At 32.2% G+C, this 9,799-nt stretch overlaps 1 pseudogene; it reads right to left on the minus strand.

Annotated features, from left to right (window-relative positions):
* Nucleotides 1–411: 411 nt before the first annotated feature.
* Nucleotides 412–1,658, minus strand: LOC149248765 (disease resistance protein Roq1-like; annotated as a pseudogene).
* Nucleotides 1,659–9,799: the final 8,141 nt, after the last annotated feature.

Consider the following 9,799-nt stretch of genomic DNA (forward strand, 5'->3'; position numbering starts at 1 on the left):
GTTTTAAGATTAATCTTATGGAGGACAATTAGTTCGAGGTGCTTAAGGTGCCCTATTGATTTTGGTAACTTTGAAAGGGGAGAATAAATAACTAACTGTTGCAACAGCAAAGGTACCTACAAAATGTTCCAGGGTTTCAATCGTAAGAAAGATTTTGATGATTAGCTTCTGCAAAACCATTTAAATTCATTGCAGATCCTACTATGCGAAATCAATAATGAATAAACACATACGTTAAATCACCAAAATTTTGTTTACCTGATATCCGGATTGCCACAATGATTTAAATTTTTTCCCCCGCACTTCTAAAACCCTAAGGTTCTTCATAGGTATCCAAGAAGGCAGAGAAAACCAGGGGTATTTATTCTAGTGAAGCCATATAAGGTTTGGTAATCGCACCCTCCTCAAAAATCACTCCACTAGATCACCTTTACTATCAAGAAATTGCAACTTCTTCATAGCAATGCCACGATAAGTTGTATTGTGGTAAAGCTTCCTCACGCATTGCCGAAGCAGCTGGTGACTCCAGCTTTTGTAGCATGATATTTGAGAGCTCTTGTAATTTCTATCTGGGTTATCAACACCACTATTTGGGTTATCAACACCAGGCACCCTAATTCCATGCACTTTCGTGGTTGCCTGTTTATTGGTGAAATACAAGGATAAGAAAATTTACAGACATTTATATCAAACAATTTATAAAGATTTGATTGATGTGGGCACTTACGTATGAGAAATGCTCCAATAGATCATTAATGTTCTCTGTCCAACGCCAAATACGACGGGCCAATCCTGAAGCCTCCGCAATTTCTCTTCCCATATCTCTAAGTTGTTCATGCATTCTTATCTTGTTTTCAATAACCTCCACAAGACATCTCTTATGTAGATGTTCAACCCCAGTGAACCTTTCCAGCCTGATCCGTCCCATATTCTTATTGCCATATCCCTTTCTTCTCCTACAAAGAAGCAGGCGATGTCCAAGAATATCTGTTGTTCATCTTGATTAAGCGCATCGAAACTAATTTTAAGTTTCATTCGGATCTCAGAGGGAAGTATTTGTTCAAGTCTATTCAATAGGGCTTCCCAATATGATAGCTCTTCTTTGCCATTAAGGAGTGCCCCAAAAACTTTCAAAGACAAAGGCAACCCATCACAGGCTTTTATGAACTTCTCTACGAGATAGTCAAACCCTAGTGGATAGGGCTGGCTGAAGGCATGCAAGCAAAAGAGTTCCTGGGATTGTTGTGCATCAAGGCCTGTTAATTTATAAATTGATGTGTTTTTAACTCCTGAATCTGTGAGAACAGTCTTGTCTCTAGATGTAATCAAAATTAAGCTATCTGCCCTGAGTACACTTTGAACTGGCAAAAATGAATCCAGTTGATTTTCCTGATCTATGTCATCAAAAACTATGAAAGCATTAGAACATGAGAGATTTCTTTTAAGAATCTCTATGCCTTCATAGACGTTTTCTATATGAATATAAAAGGAGTCAAGCCATTAAGAAGTTCACTCTGCAAATTATGTAGTGAACCTTTATTTGCATTTTCCCTGATATCACAAAAAAAGTAATATTTACTGTAATTTGACCTCTTCCTGTTGAAGAGTTCTTTCACCAGGGTTGTCTTTACAACCCCACCCAACCCAACAATCCCCATGACCTAAACCTTTCCACTCTCCTGCTGCTATTGCAACAAGACTCTATTTTCAAAACCCTTCACCTTTTCCTCCAAAGCAGTTCGATATTTGGCGACATTGAATATCGGTTTTTTCCCTTGTTTCAACACGCATTCAACCACTTGATCTAGAAACTCCCCTTCATCTTTGGTTATTCACAAGAAAATAAATACAGCTAATGAGAAACATTAACCTATGTATATCTAATCAACATGAAGTACTACAATACTGAGAGGGGAGGGTTGAGATCTCACCCATTAAATGCGTCCAGATCGAAACCCCTTATTTCTGCAACACGAGAAAGGGCATCTCTCTAGGTTTGAATGCTGGTGGAGTCGTATCGCGGTTTCCCTTCACCCATTTGCGTTATTTCTATGTTGCATAGATCTTGAGCATACACTCCATCTTTTCCCTGCGACAAACGAAAATCATCTGGTTTTACACCATAAAACACCGGAATAATAGGAGCCTTCAACTCCAACATCAAGAAGAGCTCATTCAAACACAAATTCGATGCTGCATATGTACGAAAGAAAATAGCCACATGGGCTAAGGCGATTCTAATGGCAGCTTCTATTTCCGAAGAAAAATCCCCCCCCCCCCCCAATACAATTTTGGCCGGTCCAAAAAGACTCAGATTCCGTGTAAACGAAGGTGATGGTAGAGATGGCTAGCCAGGTTTTTCTTAACATACGGCCCTTTGTGATTGATAAATACATCACAATAGAAGTTGCGATTGTTGTGGGAATTAGATGGGGTGGAGGCTATCGTTGCAGCCACCGAGGACGAGGCGTTAATCGCTGAAACTGCAGGACGAAGATTGTGAGAACGAGGAGGCGAACTTTCAATTTCTATTTTTATTTTAGTTTCAGGAGGGTTTTGGGGGCATAAGGATACAGGGGATGCCATTGCCAATGCCTATTCGACTATACAAACAGAAATTGGAGCCCATAAATGGAAACAGCCATAAACTCCACGAAATCGTAAACAGAAACAACCATAAACTCCACGAACTGTCTCGGAAGCTCGGCGCACAGATGTCAAGTGGAGAGTAAAAGTGTTGATGATTGTTGATGCATAGGAAGGCCTATCGGCCTAAATTTTCAAATTAAAAAAAATCAAAAAATATTTAAAGTTTAAAAAGAAATATGTATTTTTGATCTATATATATATATATATATATATAAGCCCTACCTTTTTTTATTTAAAAACAAAAAATTAAAAATAAAAAAAAAAAGAATTTAAATAATTTTTTTTTTATTTAAAAAAAAAATTAACCCCGCTGCCGTCCATGGCAGCGCGACCCTGGGCGAAGGGTTTGCATGAATCACCCCTCCACCACCCGATCGCCCATGGTGGTGCCACTCTGGGTGGAGGGTCTGCATGCAGAACCTTCGCCGAGGGCCGCGCCACCACGAGCGGCAGAGGGGGTAAATTTTTTTTTTTTAATAAAAAAAAAATTGTTTAATTTTTTTTTTTTTTTAATTTTAATTTTATTTATTTTTTCAAATAAAAAGGTAGGGCTTAATAGAAAATAATTTAAAAAAAAATCAAAAATACATATTTCTTTTTAAACTTTAGATGCTTTTTTATTTTATTTTTTAATTTGAAAAGATATACATATTTTTAAAATTTTCATATTTTTTGGGTTTTTTTTTTTATAATTTGAGTTTATTTTTGTTTTTTTAGTTTTTATTAAATGTTTTTAATATTAATTTTACTTGTTTTATAATTTTTTTTTTTTGTTAATTTTCTATTTTTTTTTAATCTAGTTTGTTTTTAAATCTTTTTTTTTTGTGTGTTTTTTTAATGATTCTATTTTTAGTTACTTTTATATATATATATATATATATATATATATATATATATATATATATGTTTTTTTTAATCCAAATTCCTTTATGGCTTATGAGAACATTTTTTTTTTTGTCTTTTTTATATATATTTTTATATTTGTTTTTTTAAGTAATCAACATTTAAAAAAAGAAAAATAAAAGAACTTGAAAATTCATTAAGTAATCATAATTTCAAAAAAAATTGGACATAATAAATTTTAATGTGTGAAAAATAAGTCCCCTAAAAAAAGGTATGCTGCATCAAGATGTTTCAAAATCAGCATGAAAATCACGAACAATTAAAAACAAATATTTATATTTGATACATAAAAAATTTAAAGTGTAAAAAATATGCTCCAAAAAGAAAGAAGTGTATTCTACATCACCACTTTTCAAAATCGGGTCACATTTTCACTATCCCTACGAAATGGGTAATCGTGTCGGTTATTTAAAGTGCCAAAAACTATGCTCTAAAAAAATATGTGTGTTCTGCATCACCTGTTTCCAAAATCGGGTCAATTTTTCGCTATCTCTACAAAACGGGTAACAATATTAGTTCCCATTTAAAATTTTACGTTGTTGGTTCACAAGTTGGTCTCCAAATTTCTCCTACAGTTCTCATGTATAAATTTGTTATAGGTTCCTTCCTCTTATTTCTTCTTTGTAAGTTTTAATCTGTCACACCCTAAATATTTGGAGTTTTTTTTTTTTCAGTAGGTTATTTGTCTTGTTCCATTCATGACACCAAGCTAGATTACTTGTCTTCCATTCTTGAGTTCTTCTGATGCATGTGTCAAAATAACTTTCTTTTGGTGAACTAGTTTTTTCATTGGAAGAACCCCATGGTTTATTTTATTCATGGATAGGGTTTCTTGATTTTAGTTAAGAGACCTATCTATGGCTTACTTACCTCTATTAAATTTAATTTTTGACCCTAAATTTGGGATTTTTGTTCATAGTTCTAAGTACTTCATGTTGGTATTGTGACAATATTTTGTCTGGTCTTCAACACTTTAATCATTATTTGACTTTTATTTATTTAATGTACAGTAACCTGATTCTTTGTTTACAATGATAATTTTAGGTTTAAATTATAAGAAGGTTTCTTGAAAACCCTTTTTCAACTATTGTAGAATTTTATGGGTTTTATTCATGTCAATTTCAATAAAAATGATTAATCATGTAATATTGGCTATTATCATGTTTCTTTGTACTTTTGTAATTTTATAATCCTAGGCTCAAGTTCTTTATTTTATATCTTGTATTATGCTCTGTCACATGATTGATTATAATCCTTGTCTTAGTGTTCATGATTATTTGAGTTCTCAGTTTTAATGAACAATGATATGTAAATATGTTTAGTATGTATTTCCAAGTTCACAATTCTTGTTGATTCATTTTCCCTATAAATTTTCATTAGTAAAGAACTAATTTTCTAGGGTTTTCTATTAGAAATGTAGGTTCATTTTCATAGTTACTTATTTCCCTTAAAGGTTAGGACTCTTCTGGGCAGGCCCACCCTTGCCGTCCTTGGCCCAGAACTAATCGAAACTGGTTCATTATATAGAAAAAATCCTTTGTTCAATATAACCCCAAATTCTTTACTAAACCTAGACTATAAATCTAATTATGCATACACTTCAGACACCAAAGAAAATAAACTACCATGTCATTATTTTCTTTAGATTTTTATTTACAGTATGTCAATATTTAATAACTTAGTGTTGGAATTCAAGATTGGTTGCACCCATTACAACTTGAATCTTTAGCTTGTCAACATGGCTTAGAAATATTCCTTGCCTACTAGTACCATCTGACTAGGCCAAGGGAACTAATCTATTCCATAGAGATTTAAGTTCTATAATAGTGTTTTAAATAATTATTCTTATAATAGATCTAGTGACTTCCCATTCCTCCTAAAACACAATAGCTCATTTAGATTTCGGTTCACATCATTCTTGATACTTCCACATAAACATTTACATAAAAAAGAAAATCAAATAAAATAAATACAACAAATCACAGATAACAGATCAGAATACTTATCTCCTTTTAATTGTCTCGACAAGCCACAGAACACTAGGAAAGAGAGTGCTCCACCCAACTAATGAGCATGATATTCACTACCAGAATTCCCCCTAGCCAGTTTCACTTCCAGAATAACCATCTAAATATTGAAGATAATAGGTCCCACTCTAGACATCCTCTTACCCCACCAGGTCTAGACTGAAGGATAAAACTGAGCACACATGCTTTATTTTGTATTCCACTCACCAATGAGATCAAGAATACCTTACTTTGCATCATCCTGCCTCCCTCAACAGTGTCTTGTCTAAGTGTCACAAGCTTACAAATTCATTCTCCTCTCTTTAACCTCCTCCAACCAAATACCAAGTTCACAAGGTTGCCTCGGGTTTTCTTCCCTCTAACTATCTTCGCTCCCTTTTCCCAACTGAGATTATTTTATCTCTAGGGAAAGAAATAACTTTCTTTGAAATGTTTGGTAAGTTAAACTCTTATTTAGTGCCTTTTCCTGTAATTTATGGTTGACCATAGACCATATTTTATTAGTTAAATTTATAATATAAACATTTATGTTTATCTCTTATTCATACCAAGGCCTTCAAGATAGCCTATTATTTGTCAAGTAACATAGTAAATTAAAATATTTACTATTCACTGGGGGGTATTACATTTGTACTCTAAAAATGTTCTGCATATCAAAACATTTGATCCCTCTCAATGCTTGGTAGATTTGTGGTTAAGATGGATCTATACTGGTTTTTATTTGAGTGAATCGAAATGTTTACATAATATAAGATTACAACATTTCTTCCATAGTAGGCTGGAGAGTGCCTCTTGGAGCAATAAATATGATTTCTTACAATACCATGGCATATTAATACTGCATACTAAAAAAACCATAAACCATGTATATATATATATATATATATATATATATATATATATATATATATATATATATATATATATATATACAATATTTCAGAACTTTTCGTGTGGATAAACACCAACTTAAATTAAAATTGTGAATGCCATATTTTAAAATAGACACTCCCATCAATGTAAGAAGTTTCTTAATAATGGATATTCAACCCCACTTTACCACAGATATTTTTAACTTATAAATATAATTTTTTATAATAGCATGGGTCAATACCATTGCTTATGAATACCATATGCCCAAAAGACCATAAATTTTATATGACATTTTTTTAATTAACCATTAATAATTGAAAGGATATAAAATATATAAATCCTTTTGAGATAAATATACAACTTTGATTTATGATAATTATTAAGAATATTTTAAAAATATTTCATAAATATTAAATCCCTGCTATCCACCTCATAATTATTAAGCAAGTAACTCTATGCAACAAGTTGTGTAATGTAATCCAATGTTATGTTCACTGGGTCAACATTAAAGTAAAAAAAATAAAAAAATTATATATCATTTCGATCTAGTCATTTGATGGGCTTACTGATGATGATTTAGATGCCCATGCTATTTGTAAATGGTATTTTTTATGATGAATCATATTTAAATTATTGAGTAAAGTAATTATGCAATGTAAGAGTACCAACGTATGTCCATTTGTGAATGACATCTCAGCCACCTATTCCAAGGAAATATGAGAGATTTTATAATTCGAATTAAGCGTTCTAACAATCTTTAGATTCTCACGATCACTTCGTTATTTTACAATAGAATTAATTGTAATATAAAATGGAGGAACTAAACCTCAGTAGATTAAGTGGAAAATTATTTTCATTTTGATCTATGTTATAAGTTTGAGAGACATCTTTTGTAATATTGTTCCTCATTAATTTAACGGAGACTTTCCGGGTTCATCTTTAACTCTTTGCAATGAATTAGATTTAAGGCGTTTGAATACCAGTGATCATGGGCCATATCCTGGAATGAAGACTACCCTTCTTTGTGTTATTAAATTTACATTTAATCTTTCAGTTCTTTCTTTGCAATTGTTAAACCACTTTCTATGTCTGATCATTGGTTATTGATTTTCTCATTAAAGTGATAGCCGCTACAATAGTTTGAATGAAGGTCATGAGATTGGATTCTTGATCATTGATTCTATGAAGTGTTATTTGTTCTATCGTTTCCTGTGATTGATAAAGAATTGTTAAATGCGAGATTTGATATTTCTTTCAGCAGAATCATTTCTATTTAGAAGTGTCATTCCTTTCTTATAGTTGCAATTTCCTAGGAAACAACTTGTGTTTAGAAGAATTGTTTTAATACTCGAAGTAGAAGATTCAATTATTTTATCATCTTAAAGTAGATCTGATTTTTTATGTTTGAATTTTCGAAGTTGTGAATAAATTGTTCTTTTAGAAAATCCTAGTTGTTCCTTGTATTTTACATGCATTTACCTTTCAATACCGCTAGACAAATTAGATTACATTAGCACTATTCTTTGCACATACTGTGTGGACATCCTTGAAATAACTAAACGAGTTCTAGTATGACAATTTAATAAGTGGAAGTCAGTTGGTCTTTCTAAGAGAAATTGAGTAACCCAACAAAGACCTTCTAAAAAAAAAAATCTTGATCCTATGGTATTTCTTTAAGAACCCTGAATGTACTCCTACAAGAGAAGTGTGCAATTCCAAAACGAACTTTTATTTGAGTTGGGAATTCTTAGATAAGTATAAATGGTCTTGATACCATAAAAAATAATTTTTCTACATAAATTTTCCTGTTGCATCGAGGTCCTCCTATAATTGTTGAATGATATTGTATATCTTTTCATCTTACTTCCATTCTATATTTTCTTCTTCCACCCAATCAAATTGTGATTTGGAAATAACACATATTAAAACATTTGTGTCTTCCTATTTCCTTAAGATTGCATCTTCCACAACATTTTTTTTCCCTTTTTGTAGATAATTTCAAAGTCATAACACAACATCTTTGTGAGCCATTTTTTTCTCTTTCCAAGGTATTCGTTTCTCCAAGGAGTACTTTGAGCTATCATGACTTGTTTTTACTTTGAAGTGTCTTCCTATTAGGTATCGATGGCACTTCTGATTTGTATGTAGTATGGCCATAATTTATTTTTCATAGTTGAGTCGGAGTATGTTCTTTCCTTTAAGAAATCTACTTTCAAAGGCAAAGGGCCTTCATTCTTGCATGAAAACTATGCCAACACCATGTCCCAAGGCATCACACTCCACAACAAATATTTTTGTAAATTCAGGTGTTTCCAAGATGAGAGTTGTACACATAACATCTTTAAGTTATTCAAAAGATTTGGTTACTTCTTTAGTCCAAGAAAAATGTTCCTTCTTATATAATTTTGTTGGAGGTGCTGCTATTTGACTACAATTCTTAAAAAACTTGCAATAATATCTTGTCAATCATAAGAATCCTCTAAGTTACTTCAAGGTATTGGATATTTTCCATCCCCTAATAGATTTGGTTTTGTTAGTATCGACCTTGACACCATCATGTGATACAATATGACTCAAGTAGTCGACTTCTTAAACCGCAAAGACACACTTGCAAGGCTTTGCATATATCCTTTTTCTCTTTGAATAGTGTCTAGACTCTATCAACATATTGTACATGCTCTTCTTGAGATATTTTGTAGATTAATATGTCATAAAAAAATACTAGCACAAATTTTGCTAAGGGTTTGAAAATATAATTCATCAAGCTTTGAAATGTTGAAGGTGCAATTGTAAGTCCAATTGACATAACATAATTTAACTCATAATTAACTTGATGTGTTTTAAAGGTTGTTTTGGAAATGTCTTCTTGCCTCATTCTGATTTGATGATATTGAGAACAAATATCCAACTTGGTAAAGGAAATTTCCCCGTGTAATTTATCTAATAATTCATTAATGATAAGAATATGAATCTTATATTTTAGTTTCATTTTGTTGAGTTGTCTATAATCTAGACACATACAACATGAACCATCATTTTTTATAACCATCACCACTGGTGAAGAAAGTTGTTATGTCTAGGTTGAATGATGCAAAATCCTCTAACATTTCTTGGACCATATGCTCAATCTCACTCTATTGTGCATGTGTACATTTGTGAGGCCTAATGTTAGGTGGTAGACTTTAAGGCTGCAAATCAATAACATGGTCATGATCTCAGATTACAAGAAGACCCTTAAGCCTTTCTCCAAATACCTTAGCATGTCTTTTGATAACCTTTGGTAGATCCACTACAGTAGAGGATATATATATTTGAACCTCTAATGAACATGATTATGCAACTACACC

This window comes from Pinus tabuliformis, chromosome 7 (genome assembly GCF_031772625.1).
Source record: "Pinus tabuliformis cultivar Carrire ecotype Pingquan chromosome 7, CPIR1, whole genome shotgun sequence".
In the NCBI taxonomy this organism is placed as follows: Eukaryota; Viridiplantae; Streptophyta; class Pinopsida; order Pinales; family Pinaceae; genus Pinus; species Pinus tabuliformis.